Source organism: Bos javanicus, chromosome X (genome assembly GCF_032452875.1).
Source record: "Bos javanicus breed banteng chromosome X, ARS-OSU_banteng_1.0, whole genome shotgun sequence".
Taxonomy (NCBI): domain Eukaryota; kingdom Metazoa; phylum Chordata; class Mammalia; order Artiodactyla; family Bovidae; genus Bos; species Bos javanicus.
The window spans coordinates 100,416,232-100,441,813 of NC_083897.1; the positions used below are offsets into that span (position 1 = coordinate 100,416,232).

Below are 25,582 nucleotides of genomic sequence, written 5' to 3' on the forward strand. Positions count from 1 at the left end.
TCCTTTAAAATGTATCCAGAATCTGACCAGTCACCTTTATCTCCCACGGATATCACTTAGGCCAGGCCACTGGCATCTCATCTGGGTTAATCAACTAAGCATTCTGTTCCATCCTTGCCTCAGGTGGTACCTCTTCGATCTTTCCACTCTTCCCGATCAAAAGCCTCCTAGGTATTTATTTTTCTTAGAGTAAAGACCATAGTCCTTGAAAGATAATGGCCTAGAAAGCTCTATGTCATCTGCTCCCCTCATTCCTGCTCAACCGAATCAGTGTCATCTCCTTCTTTCTCCCTTGCCCATTCTGCTGTAGCGTCATGGCCTCTTTGCTATCCCTTAACTGACCACGTATAATCCTATATCTCCTCTGCCTTGCCCTCTCGTTTGTTGCCTAGGTTTCCATGGAACCCACTTCCTCCCTTTCCTCAGAACTTTGTTCAAATGCCTGCTTGATCCGAAGGGACTTTATTCACTGATCACCCTAAACAAAATAAGAGTCACCCACACACTCCCACCCCCACCTGCATCCCAGGATTGTTGGTCCTCTGTATCCTACCAGAGATCACATCACCTACTGGCATATTTTGCATTTATTTGATTGTCTGTCCTTCTCCTCTGGACTGGAAACTCCACGAGGTCAGAGACTTTGTCTCATGTTAATTGCTATCCCTTGAACCTAGCCCAGTACATGGAAGTTGAGTACTCAATAAGTTTTTTTTTTTTTTTAATGAGCAAGTGAATTAATCATTTGAACAAGGTGGTCAGAAACAGGCTATGGGAAATGAGGATTTTCCCAGGCTGGAAGGAGACCTACAGCATCTACGAAATTTTATGTGTTCTAAGAGACCACCTCTACCTATCCTTCATATTTGACTGTTTCTAAAACTGGGATACTTATTAGAATGGACAGTCTGTCCCACGTGCCATCTGCCATGCAGTGGTTATGATGCAGTTGCTGTTGCCCATGCATTTACAAAGTTGGCCATAGCTGTTCACATGGCCAACAGCTTAGTTGTGTTGTCTTGTATATTACTGGCTCTATATATGGCTGAGAGTACCTATCATTTGATGCACTTTCAATAAGAGTACACTTATTGTCCTTCAGATGAATGCATAAAGATGTACAATGGAATACTGCTCAGTCATAAAAAAGAATGAGATAGTGCCATCTGTAGCAACATGGATGGACCTAGAGATTATCATACTAAGAGAAGTAAGTCAGAGGAAGACAAATGCTGTTTGTTATCACATACAGTGATATATGTAGAATCTAAAAAATACAACAAACTAGTGAGTATAACAAAAGGAAATAGACTCACCAATATAGAGGACTAGTGTTTACTAGTGGGGAGAAGGACAGGGGAGAGGGGCAACATAGAGGTAGAGAATTAGGAGGTAAAAACTACTTCGTATAAAATAAATAAGCTACAGGGATACATTGTACAGCACAGGGAATATGGCCAGTATTTTAAAATAACTATAAATGGAGTATAACCTTTAATATTGTGAATCACTGTGCTGTACACCAGAAACTTACACATCAACCATGCCTCAAAAGGGAGGTTACACTTAATAAAATAAAATGTTATTGGCACTGAAACAAAATGTTATTGTGTACCCAGAACAGCGGGGAGTAAATTTGATATTAGTGAAGCAAATGTTCATTGTTGGATAAATGACTGAAATCCCACATTTTCTTTCAAAGCAACAACTGGGAAAATACAAGTAGTTGAAGCTGTGTTATTTGTTGCTGAGATACATGCAGGAGGACTGCCAGTTACACGCCAAGCAGTGTAACTGAAGGCAAGAGAAATCTCCAAACCTCACAGAACAAAGCAATGAAAAGCTAGTTTGACTGTCACTCAGGACTGTGTTTAAGGGATTGTGTCATAGTTAATTGACAAAGTTTGTTTCTTACCTAATAATGCATAGAAGAATTGAGTGTCTTACAATCAATGGCATGTCAGGTTGGATGAAATAGAGTGGGTCTGTTTTCTAGATCTTAAATTTACAAAACGAATTTTTCTTTCTTTTGTCATTTATAGTTATTAGTTTACATTTTAGATTTTATGATGCCAAATTTACTCTTCCATATACATTAAACAAAAAGGGAGAAGCTTGGCTAGAAACTTGTGTTTTGGTTTCTTGATTTTCCCCCTGAATGTTTTTTCTCCAGCATTAAGTAGAGAGCTAGTATCATTGGGAACAATTATCCAGAAATGAAATTTGACTTTGGTTGGTTATGATTGGTTTGAAGATAAATTTTTTCAGACACTTGCATGTTTCTGGTTTTCAGCTTTTTCATTTGAATTAATTACAAGCTCCCAAGAAGATAGAAAAATAATAGAGAGAGGGTTCTGAGTGACTATCACCTAACTTCCCACCATGGTGACATCTCAGTTATCATAACCATAGCATAGCTACAGTTTAAAAAATTTGTTTTTATTTTATATTGGAGTATAGTTAATTAACAGTGTTGTGTTATTTTTCAAGTGTACAGCAAAGTGATTCAGTTATATGTATACATATACCCATTCTTTTTCAAATTCTTTTCCCATTTAGATATTTACAGAATATTGAGTAGAGTTCCCTGTGCTATACAGTAGGTCCTCGTTGGTTATTTAAGTATATCTGTGTGTACACGTCAGTCCCAAACTCCCAATCTATTCCTTTCTCTTAACCTTCCCCCCAGCCCCAGAACCATAAGTTCATTCTTTTAAGTCTGTGAGTCTGTTTCTGTTTTGTAAATAAATTCATTTGTGTCATTGTTTTAGATTCTGAATATAAGTGAGATCATGTGATATTTGTCTTTCTCTGTCTAACTTACTTAATTTACTATGAGAATCTCCAGGTCCATCAATGTTGCTGTAAATGGCATTATTTCAATTCTTTTTAATGCACAGCCACAGTTTTTAACGGATCATCTTGCACTCTTCCAATGACCTGCTGGGGAAGGAAAAGAGAGGAAAAGTAGCTTTGTCATACTGTCCAACCACTTAAGGAGTGTTCCTGGTCACAGGAGGTGAGATCGGAGGAGCCATGTTCTAGAGAGAGTCATACATTGATGGTTACCTCGTAGAGGAAGTCATCAGGTTAAATTAATTTGTGAGCTAAAACTCTCCAACAGAGAAGGTCATCATTAATTTGCTTTATTTTCAGTGCAAGGTTTCTTTTACGGAAATTGTTTTAAAGCAATTTAAAATGCTCTATAAAACTCTTAAAAGAACAACTTGGAGTTCTAGAATCAGTCGGAAGGGACTTCTGGTCAACCACTGGTTAAGTAAGGTGACTTCCCCTTTACCATCCCTGATAGGTTCCTAGTCGGCTCTTCTGAAGGCCTCTTTCTGCTTAGGTCTTCCTTCCAGTTTCCATATGGTAAGGCTTTTTTTTTTTTTTTTTTACGGACACATCACACCACAGACAGTTACTTTAGCGCTTTCTCTCCTTCCTTCTGCTTAATCAGCCTCAATCCTTTAATACTGGAGTAGTTTAAGCAGTTTCCCTCATTACCCTGCTTACAGCTCCTTCACAGGCTGCAGTTTTTTGAGAGCTTGGCCACATCCTGGAGAGAGGATGATGATGGATCAGATAAATTAGAGAGAGCTGAGAGATACATTTTTGGAAAAATAATGACAAAGGGGATTTAGTACTAGATTGGAAACAAAAGCTCACTATTAAAATCATGCTTTTCACATGAAACGGTGTCCTCCTTTTCTTGTTTCTCTGTCCCATGTCTATTATTTGTTCCTCTTTCACAAGCTAGGGGGTGGTCTGCATTTTAAGGGGTCCCAACACCTCCTTCTCCCCAGCCTGAGCCTCCTACTCACTTCCTGTTTTCTGCCTCACTGACTCTGTGACCTTATCACCTCCCAGCCAAGACCACCACCAGCACCTTCACCTCCACCTCCACCCCCACCCCTGACCTTGCCTGGATGCCTGACTTCCAAGTTTATTTCAGTGCTGTTTTTCGTTTTTCTTCCCTATTGTTAGATGAGAACCAGGTCACGTCAGTATAGTTGGTGATTGATTTACAAAGTCTTAAGTTCACTTACACTTAGCATCAATTATGCCTTTGAAAATTCTGTTTCTTTCCATGGAAAACATCAGAATAGTAACCACCCCATCCCCAGTCTCACCCCAAACATTTTGGTATATTAGGAAGCAGAAAAAACCCATGCAGAGTACTTCAAGGACTCTTCTTTTCAGAGGACTGAAACTCTGAGAATTAATAAGCCTATTTTCAGTGTCTTCTCCTGCAATTACTGTGTGTGTTTAGTCACTCAGTCATGTCTGACTTTTTGTGACCCCATGGATTATAGCCTGCCAGGCTCCTCTGTCCATGGGATTCTCCAGGCAAGAATACTGGAGTGGGTTACTGTTTACTCCTCCAGGGGATCTTCCTGTCTCAGGGATCAAACCTGTGTCTCAAGTGTCTCCTGCATTGCAGGCAGATTCTTTACCACTTGAGCCATCAGAGAAGCCTTGATCAATTACTATTTAGATCATTTAAAGAGAGAGGACTAAAATATGACTTGGCAGTTTATGGACGCTTTTTCCCTTGCAATAGACACAGGTCAGGGTGTGAGAAAACTAGATTTGGGAATATTATTTCTGCTTCATAAGAAACTAAAGCTTTTAATTAGGAACAGTACTGACTTGAAAGTCAAATACTGCGACATAGTGAGCTTGACTGGAGTCAGGTGGCAAGGAACTTGAAGGCGGGGGAGTAGAGAGCCAAGTCACCAAGTCTGAAAACCAATCTAGCTCAGTTTATATTGACCCAGTGTTGATATATTTTTGTAGATATGTAAATAAACCTTGAATAAAATCTCTAAAATGTTCCTTTATATAAGCAGATTTGGAGATATGTAAAACTGGGCATACCAACTGTGATCCCTAAAGAGCTTATCATTATAGATGAAAATTTCCAAATTGAGAAACACATAGACATGGAAAAGTTATTAATAAAAGCTTTTGCCTATTCAGAGTGGTCCTGAAAGATTTTATTTGGTGACCTTATGAAAGGTTGTGCTAGAACAAAAACACTGTCCCATAAATAGAAATGAACTTTGGAAAACTTGACAGTGTGATAAAGACACTGCTCTCCTTGAGCTCCTGTGTGTGGAATATTCTGTAAAGGTCCTAAATCCATTGGGAACTTTTGCCTATCTACAGAATGTCCATACCTATGTTTAAAAGGGAAAAAAATAAACGCACCATGGATAGATAACCCAAAGGGACAATGCATTTTAGCTCATTGGTGTAGGAAAATATGTAAATTTGTCAGGAAAGTTCAAAATATGCCCTCTTGATTTCCTAAAGCATAGACCTGCCCTGGAATAGGACATATTCGATCACTGGAGCCTTTTTTTTTAAGTAGGCAATTTTCCCCATGGTAATATTTATATTCCACAAATTACTAAACAGATTGGGTTAAAAATATGGCAGAAAAGGAAGTGCCTTTCCTGTAAGTCTGGTTAGATATGCACCCTGACTGTAAATAGCTGAGCTATGTCCTTACTCTCCATGTAAATTTAAAAAAAAAAGCAACCTGATTTCATATGTTTCCATCCGCCTTCTTCTCCATATCACTCCTAATAAATTCTTACAAGGATGAGGATCCACTTATTCCAGCATAGTACAGTTTGGAAGTTTCATATGACAACCCTTTTCTCACCAAAAACTAGTATTATGAAAGGAATGCCCACTTTGCTCCACAGGTTTGTTGTTGCTTACAGCCTTCCCATCAGTGTGCTCTTGAAAGGTTAAACTCACGTCTGAGCGATTGTTTTCATAAACTCAGAATTTTGCTTCCAGCCCTCATGGCTCGATAGTGTGTAACCTGGTCTCTCCCCAGTATTAGCCACGTTTTTTTCACACTTATCTCTAAGGGCCAAAGATTATCTCACAGAAGCTCCGAAATAATTCCTGTGTCTGCAATGCATGTGTAAAAGGAAATTTTTCAAGGGAAGAGGGTGAGAATCAAGTTCAAACTCTTGAGAAATTTTGTAAAGGATTATATTGATTAGCAAAAGCTCTCCGGCATCTTCTGGTAGACATGTGAGAGAAAGCAGTGATTGTAATTAATTTTTAGTGAGTGCCACATATTTGATAATTGCTCTGATTCATGCTATTATATTCCTCTTCCTTCACCCACAGCAAAACAAGCTTAATTTGATTCATACCCTTAGGAAGAGGAAAAAAAAGCCTAAGATTACTCACATGGCTGTGATTCAGCTCTTGGCTCTTACCCCCACCTCCCCCTCCTCCTCCCCCCTTTCTCCCACCCTGCCCACTCCCATATTCACTCCCACCCAGTGGCGTTGCCATCAAAAACTGAGTCAGTTCATTCTTTAAAATGGGTGGGGAAAAGAAGACAACTAATGAAAACTTTTCTGAGCAAAGTGTACTGCTTAGATCTGAAATCATTGCAGGAAGACGGGCAGAGTGGCTGCTTATATAATAGGAAAAGCATGGAACAAAGGGCAACTCTCATAAAGAAATGTTAAGAGTGTCTTATATAATTCTAGACATAGTTCACGTGCATGTTAGTAGAGGTAGACACATAGCCACATAGACAGGCATCTATGAACATCTTCTTATTTTGGCAATTGTATATACACTGGATATAAAACTGATCCTCTCATCTTGAAGTATATTACTTTGCTATAATCAAAAAGTGAATCTAGCCATTATCCAAAGATTTTTCTAAATTGAAGTAGTTCATTTACAAGGTTGTATTAATTTCTGCTGTAAAGTAATTCAGTTATGCATGTATATATGCATTCTTTTTTTATATCCTTTTCCATTATGGCTTATCACAGGACATAGAATATATAGTTCCCTGTGCTATCCAGTAGGTCCTTGTTATTTATCCCAAATATTTATTTTTAATTTCTTACTTATTTTTAATTGAAGGATAATTGCTTTACAGTATTGTGTTGGTTTCTGCCAGATATCAACATGAATCTAAAAATGTTTGATCATTGTAAAACATAAGTGAGAAAGTCATTTTGTCAGCCTTCAAATGAACAGTGTGACTTAGAAGCCTTAAGACTGTTGAGTTCCCTCCCATCCCGGAGGAGCTGGAAGATTGGTACTGGGGGTGATAAGCTCCCCTTTAGTGAGCTGATGATTATGGCACATATTATGGATGCAGTGATTTCTGTTCCTTCCTCATATTTTCTCAGTTATTCCCATTCTCCAGATGAAACCAAAGCTGTGAGAAAAAGGAAGTCACTTTCCTAAGTCCCCACAGGTTATAGTCCCAGATCCAGTATTAGAACTCAGGCTGTCTGACTGCATCCTGACCTGTAGTTCCGGTTTGTGGGAATCTGACACAGTTGGATCATTTGGTATTTCAGAGATTGCCTGGAGACAGGAGCGGTGACCAAGAGGAAGCTCTGTGCCCAAGCTCCAAACCTGGCTTTAACTAAGCTGTTGAATCAGGTCTCTGTGTGTCTTCCTGCATGGAGGGGAATGGAATCAAGCCTTCCCCAAACACTCATTTGTAATCCTAATCACCTTCTCTCCATTTTTGCTGGCTTTCCCCCCATTCTGTTACCATCTGTCTCAGAAACACTGCCTGGATAAAGACAAGTCTAAGCAGTTGCTCGCCCTCCAACAAAACATAGAATTATTTCTCTTTTCCCCCAGAGCAGTGCCGAGCACCATATTTGAGGAGTTCCATATTTATAAAACTTGCCTGCATCTCAGCGATGTCTGGTTGCTGTCCATTTTATCATTCTTCAAATATGTTCTATGCTGGCTGGAAACGATTAGCTTTGTTACTGGAGGGTTTGTGGGATGCTTAAATTTCTTCACAGAGTTTTCAGATGGAAATCCATGTAGTTTTCTCCTTTAAGAAATGAAATTCCTTAATAAAAGACAGCATGGGAGAGAGTGCATGCTGAGGTTTCTTTTTGAACCCCCCACACACCCTCACTCCTTGGTTTTCCCTGAGGGTAACTATGGTGGAGTCTTATGTCATGACCCTGTGGAGAGAATAAACAGTGAATCTCTTTTTCCTGGGTCTGAAACCACTTCCTTATGCCTCTGTTTGGGGGCCCCTTTTTGATGCCAAGGGTGGTGCTCCACGCCCACAGGACTGTAGTATTTCCCCCAGTCTTTGACCCATTCACCTTCTTTCCTGGCCAGCCGATGAGTTTCCATGTCTTAACCCATCTGGGCTGACTGGAATGGAAATTCTTCTTGAATGTCCTCCCCAGCAGATCCTAGCCCGATTCTGCACTGGCTTTTGGAAACTCCAAGAAGTTTGGACAGAAAGGCCCCAGCAGATGTCAAATGTAAAACCAGACAAGTATTAAAATCACTGAAACTTTGGGAGGAAAATATGGATTGGCTAGGTGTTTGTCAAGTGATTCTTTTAAGAAAAGTTATGGAATTGTATTTTTCTCATGCAGAAATGTTAAAATGACTATGTATTACTCTAAAATGATGGTGCGTAGAGGGCTGTTAAAGCGCAGAGATTGGATGACAATGATAACAAAACAGCCAATCCTTACATAGTACATACTATCTGTCAGGCATTGTCCTCCACTTGTACATGTATTTTTAACCCAGGTATCACAGCTAGGTATCAGCAGAGCCAGCATTCAAACCTTAGCAAGTCTGGCTCTAGGCTTTAAAAATATGTTATGAATTCTTTTAGATGTCCAAATTTTAGGCATTCGATTCTATTAATATGCTGTTTTCATAGTCTGTGTTTATTTCCATTGAAAACTGTGTAATTATAGATTTTATGGTCTTTATATATTGTAGGAAGATAACTTTCTTTAAACCAATAAAATTTTACTCAAAAAAAAGTCAGTGGCTAGATTAATACATCCCTATGGAAATGTAAGTTTTAAGAACCAAATGAGAAATATGTGCACATAGTTAAAATAGAAAGGTTTCAAAAGTACAATTTGGCAATGTACTTCTAAATTGTTTTGTGTGGATTTAACTTCAGAAAGTCAGTTCTATCTATACATTTAGTGTGGGATTTATTCCAGTAAAAGAGTACAGGGACTCTTTCTGTAATGCGAATAGTCAGCTCCTAAATCAACTGGATTTACAGGGTATATACCTTTTCTCTGCCTTCCTCTACCAATTTGAAAATGAGATATTTGAACATTTTGATATATTATAGAAATAGACTGTATTTTTTTATATTATAACAAAATTAGTTCTCCATCAAGGCATAATCAGCAATGCATGTCAAGCCTTGGTCAGAGCAGTTGCTAACTCTGTCAGGGTTAAAGGAAGTATGCTGAAAGGAGATAACTGAAGTTAAACTGCTCAGACCAAGGCTTCCAGATTTTTTGTGTGGGGACTTGGACTCCTTATTACTGCATTCTTCCTGTCTGTGTAATACCTGGGAACAATTTATTCCATGTAATCCCACCCCCATCTTGGTAGTAAACTTTTTTTTTTTTTTTTTGCTGAAGAGGAAGACTTTCAGGCATGCCAATGTATTTAATCAGAATTTTCTCAGATGACATTGGAAGATTTTCGGGTTTTTATTTTGCAGCTTGTAGGCAGGTTGGGATTTAAGAACAGTACAGATGCTTGTGTGTGTGTGTGTGTGTGTGAGAGAGAGATGTGGTTATATTGCATATGTGCTTGTGTGTGAGTGGCTCAGATTAGAATGTGAACTGTAGTAAAGGCAAAAGTGAAAGTTGCAACATGGCTCCCATGCCCCTGACCACTTCCGAAAGAACATGCCACGTGGGCTGCAGACTTACAGACTTAAACTTGGATCCACAGGACAAAAGAGTCCTAGTCCTCCATGATAAAAGCCTCCAGTAGACTAAAATTATAAAACCTGTTTACTGCTGTTCATGTGAACTCAAACGTTCAGTTGCCTCAGTTGCAAAATTTTCAACAAATAATTAGGATGGTTTAAATATTTGGGACTAGAACCAGAGCCTCACCATACCTTCAAAATAATCTTGCAGCTTTCTCCTTTACATGATCCAGTTCTTTGAAACCATTTATAATCTGCCTTGTGGTCCTGAAATGTACAAGTTATAAAAGAAAAAAAATGTGAGCTTGTCAGATTAACTACAATCACCAGTCTAATAAAACTGAGTCACATCCAAATGGGCTGCACTTACGCTACCCTCCCATTCTAGGGAAAACGTGGCTGGGGGAGGCAGTCTGAGTCATCACCTGGTTTGTTTGACATACGCTTCCTTCCATAAATTGGGAATGGCAAGCAGCACAGTGTTCCCGGCTTGCCTCGGAGACAGAGCTTTTGCAGCCTTGCATGATCAAAATAGGGTCTTTTAGGTTTGAAGGTTGAAGCTATGTCCATATTTTGGCTTCAGATGTCTAGGGGAGAGGGAGAAATCGGACAGACCCAAACAAAGAACAAATGTAAGTACCATTTTGGGTGGGGGATAATGAAATGGTAGGGTGTCCACAGTTGAATGTTTCCTAGGATATAAAAAATAATTGAGAACTACATTGGGGGTGTTAGATAAATTAGTAGCTGGCTCACTAAGCGGGGGGCTCATTTACTTAACGAGAATGTTCTCAATGTGAACAGTCCAAAATGATTACATGAGAGAGAGTGGAGAAAGAAAGGGGTGGGGGGAGACTGATGATTTGGTCTTTACGGTACAAATTGGTCCTGACTGTGTTTAATTTTGTCTGAACTATGCAACCATTTTGAGATAAATGTATTTCGTTTAAGAAACTTTTTCACAGCAGACTTTGAATCTCCTTTAGTGGTATTTGGAAGGGCTGAAAAGAGCGGGGGCTCTTGTGTCTCACCCATTTTTCCTCCAGCCGCTGTGTGGAGGCTCACCGGAGCTTTTTAGAATAAAGAAGTTAAGAATGCAAAATTGTTGGGGAGACTGAAGAGGAAGGGGAAAGGAGGAGTAGATTTATAGCTGAAGTGGGTTTGTAAACTCAGCCTCGGCTTGGGGATTATTTTTTAATATGTGCCAGGCACTCCTCTGATTTCCATCCTGGCTTGGTGGTAGCTTTTTGTCTGTCTGTGTGAGGCTCGGGTGTTCCCTATTTTAAAGCCGGAGTTGTCACAGCCTGGGCGTTTTCTGTTTCGGCTTATGGCTTTTTTTTCCCCCTCTTTTCCTGAATGAGTGTCCTTTGTGTAACCCCAGTAATTCAGAAATCCTGCAGTCATAGGGACTGCCCTGTCATGTGACTTAGGTACTAGGTGCTGCCTGCGATTGGTCAGCAGCTAATTGGCGGGTCCCTATAAGAAGTCCCGCTTTGGGCGACCAGTCACTCTCCTGCCTGGGCTGCTGCTCAACAGGGGCCGGGGTGGGAAGGGAGGCGAGGGGGTGGCAATGGGTGTCCAGTGATTCAGCCACATATGATAGATGACCAAGGGACCACTTCCTTGGGGTCTGCACATCATTGGAAGACACCCAAATTGGTTGTGGCTGCCTTGATCAAACTCTGGCTCCCTGAACTGGTAACTGTCACTTTAATGTAGCTTACTGATTAAACTCAGAAAAATGCAGCTAAAAAAATCTTTGCCAGGAACTTGTGTGGACTTACTCCCTGTTCCCCCCCAACCCCCACCCCCTTGTTCTTATTCGTTTTGTCACAGGAATGAAATGCAGATAACTCTTTAGAAAACTTTCATAGGAAAAAAGCGCCTCGTGTGATCTGGAACAAAGACATTTTCTAATCAGATTTATCAAGCTGTGAAGAGGGAGTTTTAGCGAACGGAAGCAGCAGCATTCTGTCACCAGGAAATACTGCTTTATCCAGAATTGGTAAGTGAAAAGTGGCATTGCTCCCTAATAGATATCATATGCTGTGTGTGGGAATTGTAAAATTGTTCACAGACCCCTAACAACTGTGTTGAACTAAAGAACATATAAACAGAGTGAGGAATTCTAAAAAGGAACAGCTCGAGAATATAGCATAAAGACTGAGAAGAAGCCAGGTAATTAACAAAGATGAGCTGAGTATTACCAGTTTAGCCAAATATGAGGGAAAAGAAAATAAAAACGAGTTCTTTGGTAGAATTGTGGCATTAGCATTCCATGGATATAGATTTCCATTTAGTCTGAACAGTATATGTGATAGATATTTGAAGAGATGCTTTCAGAATTAGTCAACTTGCCCTCCTTTTCATCCTTCTACCCCAGAATGTCCAGAATTTAGTTAGAATTCTATAAAATTAAAGTTTAAGTAATGCATTCAAAAAATTTCCTATTGATTATGAAGGGCAAATGGTAATAGATTTTTTTTTTTACATTTGTGTCATGAATTTTAAGACTGTTCCATTTGATTACGTTAATACAGTGAAAGGGTGGTTATTTCTTTTTTTTTTTTTTTTTTTGGTTATTTCTATATGGTTTATTTTTGAGAGACGTTTTGAGAAATCATGATTAGCAGTTCTTACTGGTGTGCCTGTGTCTCCCTCTGAAACCTCAAATTCACTTTTCTAATCTTAAACCTGAGTGGCCCTTATGTTTAAGTTTCCAGAGAAATACAATAATACTTTGAATAACTGTATTATTTTGAATAACTGTATTATATACAATAGTTTCTTTTTCATGAACCATAAGGAAACACAATTTTACATTAAGCATGAATGTCTGATTTCTTGATTTGGCTTCTTAAGGATGACTGTTGGAAAAGTTGAATAAAATAAGAAAATAAATCCAGAATGGTTGGTGGCTCTCTGATTTTACCAGTTTCTTATTGGTCAATGGAAGTAATCATGTGATGTCCACTTATAGAATCAGGTGGAAAAATATTTTGTCCTTTAACTGCCAGTAAACGTGTAGGTTATTTTGGTGGTCTCCCTTTATGAATCCGAATATGTACAATAAAACTATTAGTGACAGACTTGTAAGTTTGGGGTTATAGAGAATACAATATTATTAATTTACTTCTCAAAAATACCTTATTTCAAAATGAAAATTGAATCTGCATTCCTGACTTTGGGTTTTCACTTTCAAAATTTTGAAATCTTTAACTCAAAGAGGGGAAATGTATAATAAAAAGCAGGATAGCAGTTCTACAGTTTCTCTTGTTGGCACTAGAGTGAGGTGAGAGTGGAAGGGAGAAAGATGAATCTAGTGGGATCTGTTAATTGGTCTTTTTTTCTTCCTGCTTATACTTTAAGAGTTTTTAAGATCATTTTTCTCAGACTAGTAGCTCTCAAGACTTCTGCAGAAGTATTTATTTTCAAAGAAATAGATAAAAAGCAAGGTAAGCGTGGTCATTAAGGGCAGGTCTTCCAATAAATCAGACTGGTGATCCGAACTTGGTAATATTACAGCTTACTTGACTTAATTAAAGTATGGTTGAGGATATGGAAAAATGCTACTTTTTTTCTTGAAGTACATGGATTTGTAGGTTTCAAAGTCTTGGAGCCAGAGGAGTGGTGACAAGACATTAAGATATTTACAGGTAATTTATATCTGACTGCTAGCTTGTGTTTAGTGATTCACAATTATTTTCAGCTCTGTATTTCATGTAAATACTTGGGAGAAACATGATGATTTAATAATCTGTCTAAATACTGCTGGGCTTAATGGAAAGGAAGCTTCTATATAATTTTTAGGTTTTACTCATTCATTTAGAAGCCATTGTTTTGAATGACAAAAATATGACAGAAGCAGGTTGAAACAGTAAATGCTAGAAAGTATATTCAGAAGCATTTCTTTAAATCTTCATGTTTTTTAGTTCTGTGTGCTCTTCTCTGTTAGCATTTATTAATTTTAAAAAATACATGTAAAATAAATAACAGCATTGCCCTGAATTCTCTGCTGGGATTATGGAGAGTATTAAAATTTTTGTATATCTTGTTAAAAGATATTAATGGTACACACATGTCTCTATGTGGGTATGTAAAGTTGTAAACTGAAGGGACTCAGGTCAAGGGACAGACTTAGAAATAGTTTCTCTCAAATAGTATTGATATTTGCAAATCCAGGATATAAGCTCTTTCCCTTTGGGCTTGTATTTTACATTTTTGGTGTGGTATACAGTTTTACCCAACTAAATGTTATGAGGTATGGATATGTATGTGTGTATATATTGGATTGGAAGGGGGAACTTTAATCACTAGCAGAACAAGTGACTGTTTGTCAGAACCTAGATAAGCCTCATAGTGTTCCTATGACAACTGAGGGGCTGGGTGTTGAAATGTAACTTTAGGTTCTCGGTTTGCAAATGTCATTCAGACCTCCCACTACAGTCTCACTGAGTAGGAGGATAATGAGAAGGGGAAAAAACCATGAAGCAACGTAAGTATCTCTGTTCGTTCCATGTCTTCCTGACTTGCCTTTGTGTACCGATCGCCATGGGAGTGGTAAACAGAAGTCTTGAACAAAGCAATACTTGAGTATAAAATAAGTGGAAAGGGGTCAGAGAAGTTGGGGAGGATAAATAACAACATATGGGGGTAACAAAGAGGCAAGAGAAGCCGGTTTCCATGCATTTGTGCAAATCCTTTATCCAGTGCTGACCAGCAGTGCGAACATCTTGAACCAGTTATTGTATAGCTCTTCAAGAGCTGCAAATATTTCTTCAAGTGCAATGTGGAGAAAATTCTTTTGGTAGCAAGATAGTTTACCTCTTTGGTGTAACATTTATTCATTTCCCCTAGACTAACTACAGAGCATCCTGTATTCTTTGAAGGTCTATGTTTTTAAGTCAGTTTTTAAAATCATTTAATAGCTTGTCCTTTTTCCATAGGAAAGATAGGGTTGTACTATTAAAATAGTGTACAATTTAAGTATATTAACCTAAACCCAAGACATGTCGTTTGTGGAAATAAATTGGTTGACAGAGAAGTTTATGGCACACTCTATTGGAGGGGTGAAGGATTGTTTAGATTATATTTCAGTTCAGTTCAGTTCAGTCGCTCAGTCATGTCCAACTCTCTGCAGCCCCATGAATCGCAGCACGCCAGGCCTCCCTGTCCATCACCAACTCCCGGAGTCCACTCAAACTCAGGACTGTTGAGTCGGTGATGCCATCCAACCATCTCATCCTCTGTCATCCCCTTCTCCTCCTGCCCTCAATCTTTCCCAGCATCAGGGTCTTTTCAAATGACTCAGTTCTTCGCATCAGGTGGCCAAAGTATTGGAGTTTCAGCTTCAGCATCAGTCCTTCCAATGAATATTCTGGACTGATTTCCTGAATTATATTTAGCATAGATTAATTGTGCAGTTGTGGATTTCCCATGCCTGAAGGGCTTCCTATTTTCTGCTCCTAAATGGTTTTGACTATTTATTCGGTCATTAGCATGTCCAGACCTGGGTTCGATCCTTGGGTTGGGAAGATCCCCTGGAAAATGGAATGGCAACCCACTCCAGTATTCTTGCCTGGAGAATCCCAGGGACAAAGGAGCCTGGTGGGCTACAATCCATGGGATCACAAAGAGTCGGTCACGACCGAGTGACTAAGCACAGCACAGTGCATGCAAACACATATGGCCCAGCTTTATCTACTGACAGAACACAGAAGCAGTGACACCTTGGTAGCAATGAGCATACCTAGTTCCCAGGTCTTTGTTTCTAAATGGAGCCTGGTGAGCTACAGTCCATAGAGTTGCACAGTGTCAGACATAACTGAACAACTAACACTTTCACACACAGCATATCCAGAAGTTAGAAAGGAAAAGCAGACTTCAATGGGTTTTGCCCCTTACTTACTATATAGGTCCACCGTTGCTTCTGAAATCCAAAAACATCTGACAAGCAAAAAATTTGAATGTAAAAATTTTGGTAGCAAATCCTGACCTAAACTGGCATGAAGCTATTTATAGTCTTTGTTTATCCTACTTAGTATAATGTTCGTATGTTTTACTGTAGAAATTATTAATGTGTTTGGTCGTGAAGTACTGGGGTTTAAATTCACCATCATCATAATCAGTCTGAGAGTCAGATAAGAGTTTGTAGACTTCTCATTACTGATATACATTGAGCTCACATTATATGCCAGGCACTGGCATCTAGAACAGTGTCTGGCACATGGCAGATGCTCAGTAGATGTGTCTTGGTGTAAAACGCTTTCACCTATTAACTAATGTAATCCTCACAAAAACTGAAGAGAGCCGATAGGGCTGTTATTCCCACTTTACGTGGAGAAACAAGGGGAAGCAACTTACCCAAAGTGTCCCAGCCAGGAAGTGATTAGAGCCAGGATCGGAACGCAAGCAGTCTAGCTGCAGTCTGCTCTTAATGAATCTACTTCAGGTATGTGGGAGGCCTAAAGATATGGCACTGGACCTCTCCAGTGAGTTACAGGGGCGTTTCAGGTGTTTATTCCTGGTCACCCCGCGCCTGGTATCATTGGCAGCTAATGACATCACCATCATGGTCATTACCAAGGGCCTGCTGTGGAATGGTTTTCCTGGGTGGAAGGGTGGGCATTCCAGCGCTCTGAGAGGCTCTTCATCTCATTACAGGCTTCCCAATAGGTGCTCCATCAGCAGTCAGCCTGACTTCTTTATCTTGAAAAATGGAGATGCACAGAATAACTCTTTCCTCCACCCCCAAGGAAATGATCTTGAATAGTGGGAAAAGTCTTTTTGGAGACATTTCTTGGGCCCTTAATCCAGCAGGAGGTCTGGGCTCTGAGAAGGGCATGGATCACCTCAGAGGGAATGAGCTCCTTGGCATGGGAGCCACACTGGACACAGCACGGGTCCCTATGGACCTTGAGCTGCAGGACCCTGTATCCACAAAAGGATGCTTTGAACAATACTTCTCAAAGAAAGGTGTCTTCCAATACCTCTGTGTTTCTAGTGTTAAAAATTAATTCCAAGGTGATAACAACCTCCCCCTCTACTTCCCAACTTCCCTATCCCACTGGCTTGCTTAATTTCCCTCTGAGCACTTACCTCTGACATGCTATATTTGTGCTTATTTATTGGTTTGGCCTTTCAGTCAAGCACTAGCAATTATGTTATCTTGGAACAAATCTAAGGGTCCTAGATTTATTTCTCTTTGATGTCCTTACTCAAACTCATTCCTCCTATCAGTCTCAGACTGTTAGAAATAGTGGAATTTTTTTCTGCTCAGTGGATTTTTCTGACTGTTACCATTTTTATATTCGCAACCATGAGAATTTCTTTTTCTTAAACTGTTTTGATTGTGCAATCAAAATTTGGAGAACCCGTGTCTTCATTCAAGAGAGGAAACTTAGCCAAATTTGAATATAATCATTGAGTATTTAAAAAATCAAGACAATTTTAAATTACTAAGGAGAAGTAATTACTTTACTTTTATATTTTATGAACTACTTTCAATTTAGATAAGGAACTGGAGAACTGTATGTATTCCAGTGAAAACATCTTAAACTTGCCTACTTGCTATTCTTTGAAAAAATTTTCTTAATTAATATAGAATAATCATTCTACATATTAAAAGATGTAAATGATTTAATTTTGGACACTTCCCGCCTCAAGTTCTTAAATTCTCAACTGTGTAACCTATTGTCTTTCAATCTTATATTTATTCTAGTTTATACATGCCAAAGTATTTAGGATAGTCTAAAATATAAAATTAAAAAATACATAGATATTATTAACTGTAAGTACTGTTGTCATATATATATATATATATATATATATATATACCATTAGAGCTCTCATGGAGTTGATTTTCTTAAATTTTTTTCTTTAAATTCTTAAAGGGACAGATTAGATGAGTATAAAAGTTGAATATAAAATACTCTTGTAAGTCAATATAATTAAGACCTTTTGTTTTTCTTAGCTATATTTTAATAGCAAAACAGTTGCTAGTTGCTTTCTTTTAAATGGTCAATCTACCAAAATAATTACTTGCGTAAAAGCAAAATATAACTGATTAAGGTAGAAGATGGAGTCATTGATTATGGAAAGCAAACTAAGATTTTATTTTAAATCATCTTCCCTTTCTGTCTTGGAAGAGTTTAATTCTCCTTTAGCACCTGTTCTACTGAAAGCCCATGGCTGGTGGTAGTGGAAGAAAGCTTAGTTTTCCCACCTTTATTCCGAGATCAGACGAGATCGGGCACCTTCAGGCTGATGTGGGCGGAGACATCCCACCTTTCTTAAAGCAAATGGACACAGACTTTTCAAGTGAGAACCCATTGACGTCTCTCAATTAGGATTTGTGTGAGATACATAAAGCGAGATTAGAGTTCGGAACAATGAGAGAAACTGAGTGATTTTGTGCAGGCCCAGTGAAATGTTACAAGATTCTTTCAAAGTTCTGGTTACCTGAAAAAAATCTCCATGCATCCATACACTTTCCAGTGGATATCAAGTATGTGACGGTGGTTCCCATAACCCCAAGAAGGTACCTGTTCACAGCAGCCATTGATGTGTTTGCTCCCTAAGCGACCCAGGTTTTGAAAGCAAATAGACTTGTGCTTTAAGCTTACTTGGCCCCTTGCTGGCTGAGTGAGGGGCCAGATTCCCATTTCTGTCCCTAAGCCCCAGAGAGTGGATTTAGCTCCCAGGACTGTGACGTAAGAGAACACACATAAAGCACATGTGGTGGTTCCTGGAATGATGGTGCTTCACACACTTGAGTTCCTTCCCAGATCCTTTTAGGACCAGACTTCAGTTTAGTCTCAAAGCCTATGGATCCATTCTAAATGGTATGTTTTTCTTCACATCAGATGAAGTGAAACAGTGATGATAATGGTGGCTGCCATTTCTGGCACACTTCCAATGTTTGGGGTAGGCACAGTTATGAGGACTCTGCCCACATTGACCTGTTTAGTTCTCTTGACCACCCACTGGTGCAATTCTCATGACCATTTCATAGATGAGGACACTAAGGCACAGAGAGGTAAAGGAATGTGCTTAGGACCACTCAGCTGATAAGCTGAGGGACCAAAATCTATATCCAAATGGTGTCACTAGTATAGATGGTAAGTACTTCAGACAGAAAGCAGAATAAAAGTTGACTGAACCTGAAAGTCTCAGAAATGGTCTTCTCATCTCTGTTCTGCAAAGTGTCATATCTTCCAGGCCTGGCCCTCTCAATATTGAAATACAAAATTGACTTTTTCTGCTGCTTATTTTGCAAATCGATGGAGCAGTTTTAGTCATTTGTGTTTTATGAGTTTTAATTAGGCCACTGAAGTCCAAGAGGGGAATTCCTTGTTTTCAGTTGATCTCATGCACTAACACACTTACTCATGTAACTTCCCCTATTTTTTTCTCTAATGTTTTCACTTGAAAGTGGGGGTGGAAGGGAGAAGTGTGTGAGCATTTGGGTCCTCAGGATGCACTTTCGTCAGCCTTTCTGGAGACTCTTTTATCCGGTATAGTATTCATCCATAGAAAATAAAATGAGTAAGAATCGGTAATTACTAGTATTTTCTTTTATCTTCATCTCATTCTGGGAATGACCTAGAGGGGCAAAATTTCTAAGTAAAGATTTATAAGAAGCCATCTATGTGCATAAAACCCCATGTTTGGATGAGGAGTTAATTTTCAGAATATGGGAAAGGAGTTTCACCTTGAGAATTTCCTCCTTCAAATGTAGGTTGAGAATGTGGTTTAGAAGGCAAGGGCAGGCTGCCCTACCCTGTTGGGTTCAGCATGCTTAGAAATGTCTTTAAAAATTATCCTGGCCTTGGTCTGAGCCTGCCTGTAAGAGGATATATTAAAGCATACCTGTCTTTATTCTTTCATTTGTTCATTCATTCATTCATTTACCTGTATTCTCATCTAACTCATTCAGTCCCTACCTGCAGACAGATGAAAGAAAGGACAGGGGGAAGTCCATTAGGAGAAGGAAGAGGCGTAACTACAAACTCAGTCTTTATTCCTTTTACCTCAATGACTACATCTTTTATTTGATCCTTTGCCATCTTGGAGACAAGGCGCATTTCACAGACTGACATTCATCAAAATCTCTAAGCCTCTTCCTTTGGCAGCTGGACTTCTGTTTTAAAGTAAGGGGAAGAAGGGGCTCCTGACCGGAAAATACTGCAGAGAAATGATTTTTCTTTCCTTCTTTAATGGTGGTGGGAAAAGGACTCATAGTAGGAAATCCATCAGTAAATCCAGTCTAAGAGTTCCCCTGAGTTTTTGACTAATTTCTCTGAAGAAAATTATGAGACAACAAAGGATTCCACAATGGTGTCTTGGAAAATAATTTAAAAATAGAATTTAAATCAATTTTGAGGTCAGAAGTCCTGTCCTGCCCTCAGTTAAATATATTAGGAATTTTTGAAAATATCTGTAAGTGAAAGTGGGAAAAATGAGGGATACTCTCTCTCTCTCTCTGGGGGAGATGAGGATAGGGAAGAGGGCTTAAACTACCAACGCTTAAAAAAGTGTACTTGTCACTGTGCTACAGTTAGGAATACTCTTTCTCAAGGCAGTCATTATGTTTACTCGTGCTTTAAACCTGAGTGTTATTTTCCATAGTTTTCGAAACACACATAACCATTCAAATTATTTGTAATGGTGCAAACTTTGTTTTCTGATACAGGTGTGACTATAGCAAGAAAGGTAATGCATGACATGCGAAGTCTACATCAACAGCAGGTATATATGGCCCAATGGAAGGAAAGGTTTAATGTAAATTTAAAAACAAAAATCATTCAGCCTCTAAAAGGATGGCTCATGATCTCAGGGCTCTTCTCTCTGAACTAGATCAACTAAGGACTGTTTGGGACAAGTTAAGTTGGTAAAGATAGTAAATTTCTACCTTTTCCTCCATCCTGTTTGGCAGTGATACTCGAAAAGATTTTCACGAATCTTCTACCCTTGGATGGCAGGCGGACTATAAAGAAACATCTTTCTCCCACAACCTCTGCCCAATTTCTCTTCAGGCTGGGAAAAAAACTTTCCTATAGCTCCTATCCACCTGGTCCTTGAAGTATGGGGTATTTGGTAAGATGTTAACAAAAATGGTCCCAGGTGCCAACCAGACCCTGTAAGGCTTGTAGCAGAACAGTTGACAAAGCTGTCAGGTGGGAAACGTTCATTTTACCAAAATGTATTGCACACCTACTATATATCAGATGGTGTTCCTGGTCTGGGAATATAGCAGTGAACAAGCTCCCTGATTGCATGGATGGGGCAGGCTGACAGTGATTGAACAAATAAGTAGATGCCAGGCATTAAAAGGTGCTAGAGAGAAAAAATAAAGCTTGCTCCAACAGATAGAGAGTACCCAGGAGTCTGAGGAAGAGCTACTTTATCCAGAGCTGACAGGAAAGTTCTTTCTGATGTTGCAATATTTGTGCAGACTTACCTGTGGGAAGCAAGGAGACAGCCATGTGTGAATCTGGGAGAAGAGGATTCTAGGCAGAGAAAACAAAACTGTTGCATTGGAGGAGGGAGCAAGCTTGGTGTGTTCAAAGGACAATAAAGAGGTCAGTGTGGAGCAGCAAGCAAGGGGGAAAGTAGTAGATGAGGAGCGGGAGGTAGTAAGTTACAGATCATGTAGGGCCCCGTTGGCTGTAGTAAGAAGCTGCGAGAAAGTTGTTCTTGTTGTTTAGTTCCTGAGTCGTGTCTGACTCTGCGACCCCATGGACGGTAGCCCACCAGGCTCCTCTGTCCATGAGTTTCCCAGGCAAGAATACTGGAGTCGGTTGCCATTCCCTTCCCCAGGGGATCTTTCTGACCCAGGAATTGAACCCACGTCTCCTGCTTGGCAGGTGGATTCTTTACCACTGAGCCACTTGGGAAGCTAGAAGATAGGAAATGGTAACTGAAGAGAGGGAAGATGGTGTTCCAAAGGGACAGGTGACTTCTGTAAAGATCCTGGAGAGTCTAGCCCATTGTGCCTCATAACCAGAGTGTGTAGAAGTTGTGTAGGACACTCTTTTGGGAAATGCTACTTTTGTCATTTAAGTTATGACGATATGAAAACCTTGGTAAAGAAAGATAAAGTTGAGCTATCAACCTCTTACCAGCTAAAGATCCAAAAGTGGGTAATTTTTTCCTGTCGCATCTATTCCTCAGAGGCATGGAGTACTCAGTTTTCTAGCAGTGAGATGTTTCAATTCCATTTACACTTAGCCCAAACTCACTTTTCCAAGGGACCTATCTTTGCTGATTTTTCACTCAGTGATAGTTTAGACTTTTGAACTGTGTGGTTTTTAATGAATTCTACCTTCAAAGTGATTTATATAGCTCCTAGTTTTCAGTTCAACCAGTTGATAGTTTACCTCTTAGAAATCTATATGAAAATTTACCGTTTGATGTAGGTTAAAAAGTCATGTCACACGTGTTCATTTTACAATTGGAGACAGAAAGGGATTGTGGGAAAATCATACCAGTTGACCAGTTGAGAAGAAGGGGATTCTGTCTACATTTTTTTCTTTAAATTTGTGTTAAAAACACTTGCAGTTTCTTTAAAACAGTGTTGACTGCTGTAAATGAGTTGCATCCCCTTGTCATTCTTTTATTTTCATCATCTGATACTAAAGTTCTACCTTTCGCATAAGGTAGACACAATTTCTGTTTTCTGGGACTGTATATGTTAAGAGGCGTGAAGTGAGATGAGACATAAAGTATGTATAGAGGTCGCCTTATCAACATTGGACCATGTCACCAGGCCTGATAACTCCCAGGGCTTAGCAGATGCACTTGGTAGCTATTTGGAGGTATTGTCCAGGTTTATCTTACTTTACAGCACCTGAGATTTCACATCTAAATTTTATCCCCTAGCCCTACTAGTTAGTTATGCGTCTAGGTTATCATTCGTATTCTTGTAGCCAAGGACCCACCTGCAGGAAAGAGTTACTGTCATTTATAGTTTAGTTCAACTGGACTGGATTTCCTTACTGCCTCTGGCTTAAACTGACTGAGAGAATAACAGTTTCCCTTGTGGGGAGGAGAAGTCAGTAATTTGGGAACATAGAGTGTTTTGTGGAAGAGGGCCTAGTGTGCTCCTTTCCATCCTGCCCCTTAAGTAGGAACTGCAGTGAGAGAGGGAGTGAGAATTCGCAGATCACGAGGAAGCTGACCCAGCTGGATGGACCACATTGGGAGCTGAGAGAGAAAGAAGTAGAAATAAATAACGAAGGATGGAGGGGAACCTTAGAGTACCAGCAAATCTCTGGTCCTAAGCGCTGGTGTCCTTGGGCCCTGGCCTGATTTCTTTCTGGCGTCCCTGCTAGGATTCCATTCCTGCTCATCTACTTAGAGACGAGGGGCAGGCTCCTAACTTTCTGAGCAAGGAATTCCAGAATGGGCATTCAAGACACTATCTTCCTGCAGATTCTCCCGCACATATCTCTCTTAACTGAATCTACTTTCTAGGTGCACTATAGAGAGCTAGACATTCAGGTCCTTTTTTCACCAGCCTCTGACTTTAAGCTTTGAGGGTAACACCTATATTGCCCACGAAGTCATAAGTTTTGTTTAGTCTTTCTCCTCAGGCCATCTTGATGGTCTCCTAGGGCTTGAGCCATTTCATCCCATGTGCCCTGGGATTTCCCCCTCTCTCCCCCCAGTAAAGAGACAATTTGTTGCCTGTGTTCTGAGACCTCCCTATTTCTGCTTTTGACTGGAGTCTATTCTGGTACGATTGTGTGGTAGCTGGGCACTGCAAAATGAGTCAGTTCCTGCAGTTTGGTTACAAGTTCTCAAAAAGTATTTCAGAATGTGGATGTGGTCAGCAGAGTCATTTTCCAGGCATCTAAAAGGAAACCCACATCAACTGTAACAATTGAGCTGCGAACCGATGCCCTGCACAGCAGAACTGGGCTTGCTTTTCCTCAAAGGAAAGCCCGTAGCAGCCCTCAAATCTAGCCTGTTTTACAGACCTTAAAGGAGAATTCATCTTCATGCTTGCAAATTACATTTTAGCTGTGGCTGCTGGCATAGTGTGACAGAGGTTTTGGTCTTTGTCACTTTTTGAATGTAGGCACACATTTGACGTAAAAACATTATTTCTGAAAAGTAGAATCTTATGATATTAGAACATAATTAGTACAAAGTATGAAATATGGCTTCAAGACAAAATTTGGTGATTTTCAGCTCATGTATGAAGGAAGAACTAAGATGGTTTGGGTACTAGTAGAGTACATGGAAATGCAATTTTTTTTTTTTTACTAAGTTAAACCTGTGTAGACTTAGCAGCAATACTGATTAAAAGAATAATTAAGTTCTTTTCAAGCTTTAGAAGAATTTCAAGTTTGCCCTAACATTTACAGAATGTTTTACTTCAGCATAGGCTTTAGGAAGTAATCATTGTGAAGTTTTTACTCTCTTGGGTACCCATGAACTATGTAAAATTTTGATTGAATTCTTAGTTACCAATCTTGTACCAACTGTAAAAAAAAAAAAAAAACTGGAGTTTTTAATAATAAGGAAACAAACAACATAGAAAAAATGGGCAAATGGCTCGAACAAACACTTCACTAAAGAAGATACAAAAATGACAAATAACACATGAAAAGACGTTCAGCATCATTAGTCACTGTGCTGTGCTTAGTCACTCAGTCATGTCTGACTGTTAGCAACCCCATGGACTGTAGTCCACCAAGGCTCCTCTGTCCATGGGGGTTCTCCAGGCAAGAATACTGGAGTGGGTTGCCATGCCCTCCTCCAGGGGATCTTCCCAACCCAGAGATTGAACCCTGGTCTCCCATATTGAAGGCAGATTCCTTACCAACTGAGCCACAAGGGAAGCCCCAAAAAATAACCTCCGAAGAGACTGGAGCCTAAATCCAGCACTTTAGACTGTTCGGCCATGCTACCTGCATGCATTAGTCATTCAGTTGTTCGGTTCAGTTGCTCAGTCCTGTCCGACTCTTTGCAGCCCCATGAACCACAGCACGCCAGGCCTCCCTGTCCATCACCAACTCAGGGAGTTTACCCAAACTCATGTCCATTGAGTCGGTGATGCCATCCAACCATCTCATCCTCTGATGTCCCCTTCTCCTCCTGCCCTCAATCTTTCCTAGCATCAAGGTCTTTTCCAATGAGTCAGCTCTTTGCATCAGGTGGCCAAATTATTGGAGTTTCAGCTTCAACATCAGTCCTTCCACTGAACACCCAGGACTGATCTCCTTTAGGATGGACTGGTTGGATCTCCTTGCAGTCCATGGGACTCTCAAGAGTCTTCTCCAACACCATAGTTCAAAAGCATCAGTTCTTCGGCGTTCAGCTTTCTTTATAGTCCAACACTTAATATCCAACATGACTACTGGAAAAACCACAGCCTTGACTAGACGGACCTTTGTTGACAAAGTAATGTCTTCTTTTTAATATGCTGTCGAGGTTGGTCATAACTTTCCTTCCAAGGAGTAAGCGTCTTTATTTTAATTTCATGGCTGCAGTCACCATCTGCAGTGATTTTGGAGCCCAAAGAAATAAAGTCAGCCACTGTTTCCACTGTTTCCCCATCTATTTGCCATGAAGTGATGGGGCCAGATGCCATGATCTTAGTTTTCTGAATGTTGAGCTTTAAGCCAACTTTTTCACTCTCCTCTTTCACTTTCATCAAGAGGCTCTTTAGTTCTTCACTTTCTGCCATAAGGGTGGTGTCATCTGCATATCTGAAGTTACTGATATTTCTCCCTGCAATCTTGATTCCAGCTTGTGCTTCCTCTAGCCCAGCGTTTCTCATGATGTACTCTGCATAGAAGTTAAAGAAGCAGGGTGACAATATACAGC

General features: G+C 39.8%; 1 long non-coding RNA gene across 1 annotated transcript in view; it reads left to right on the forward strand.

Moving 5' to 3' along the window:
* Positions 1 to 10,387: 10,387 nt before the first annotated feature.
* The window catches only part of LOC133243442 (uncharacterized), a 30,846-nt gene continuing 15,651 nt past the window's right edge, over positions 10,388 to 25,582 (forward strand). The window contains exon 1 of the long non-coding RNA XR_009735084.1: positions 10,388 to 11,750. This is a non-coding gene — a long non-coding RNA (uncharacterized LOC133243442). The remainder of the gene's footprint in view (positions 11,751 to 25,582) is intronic.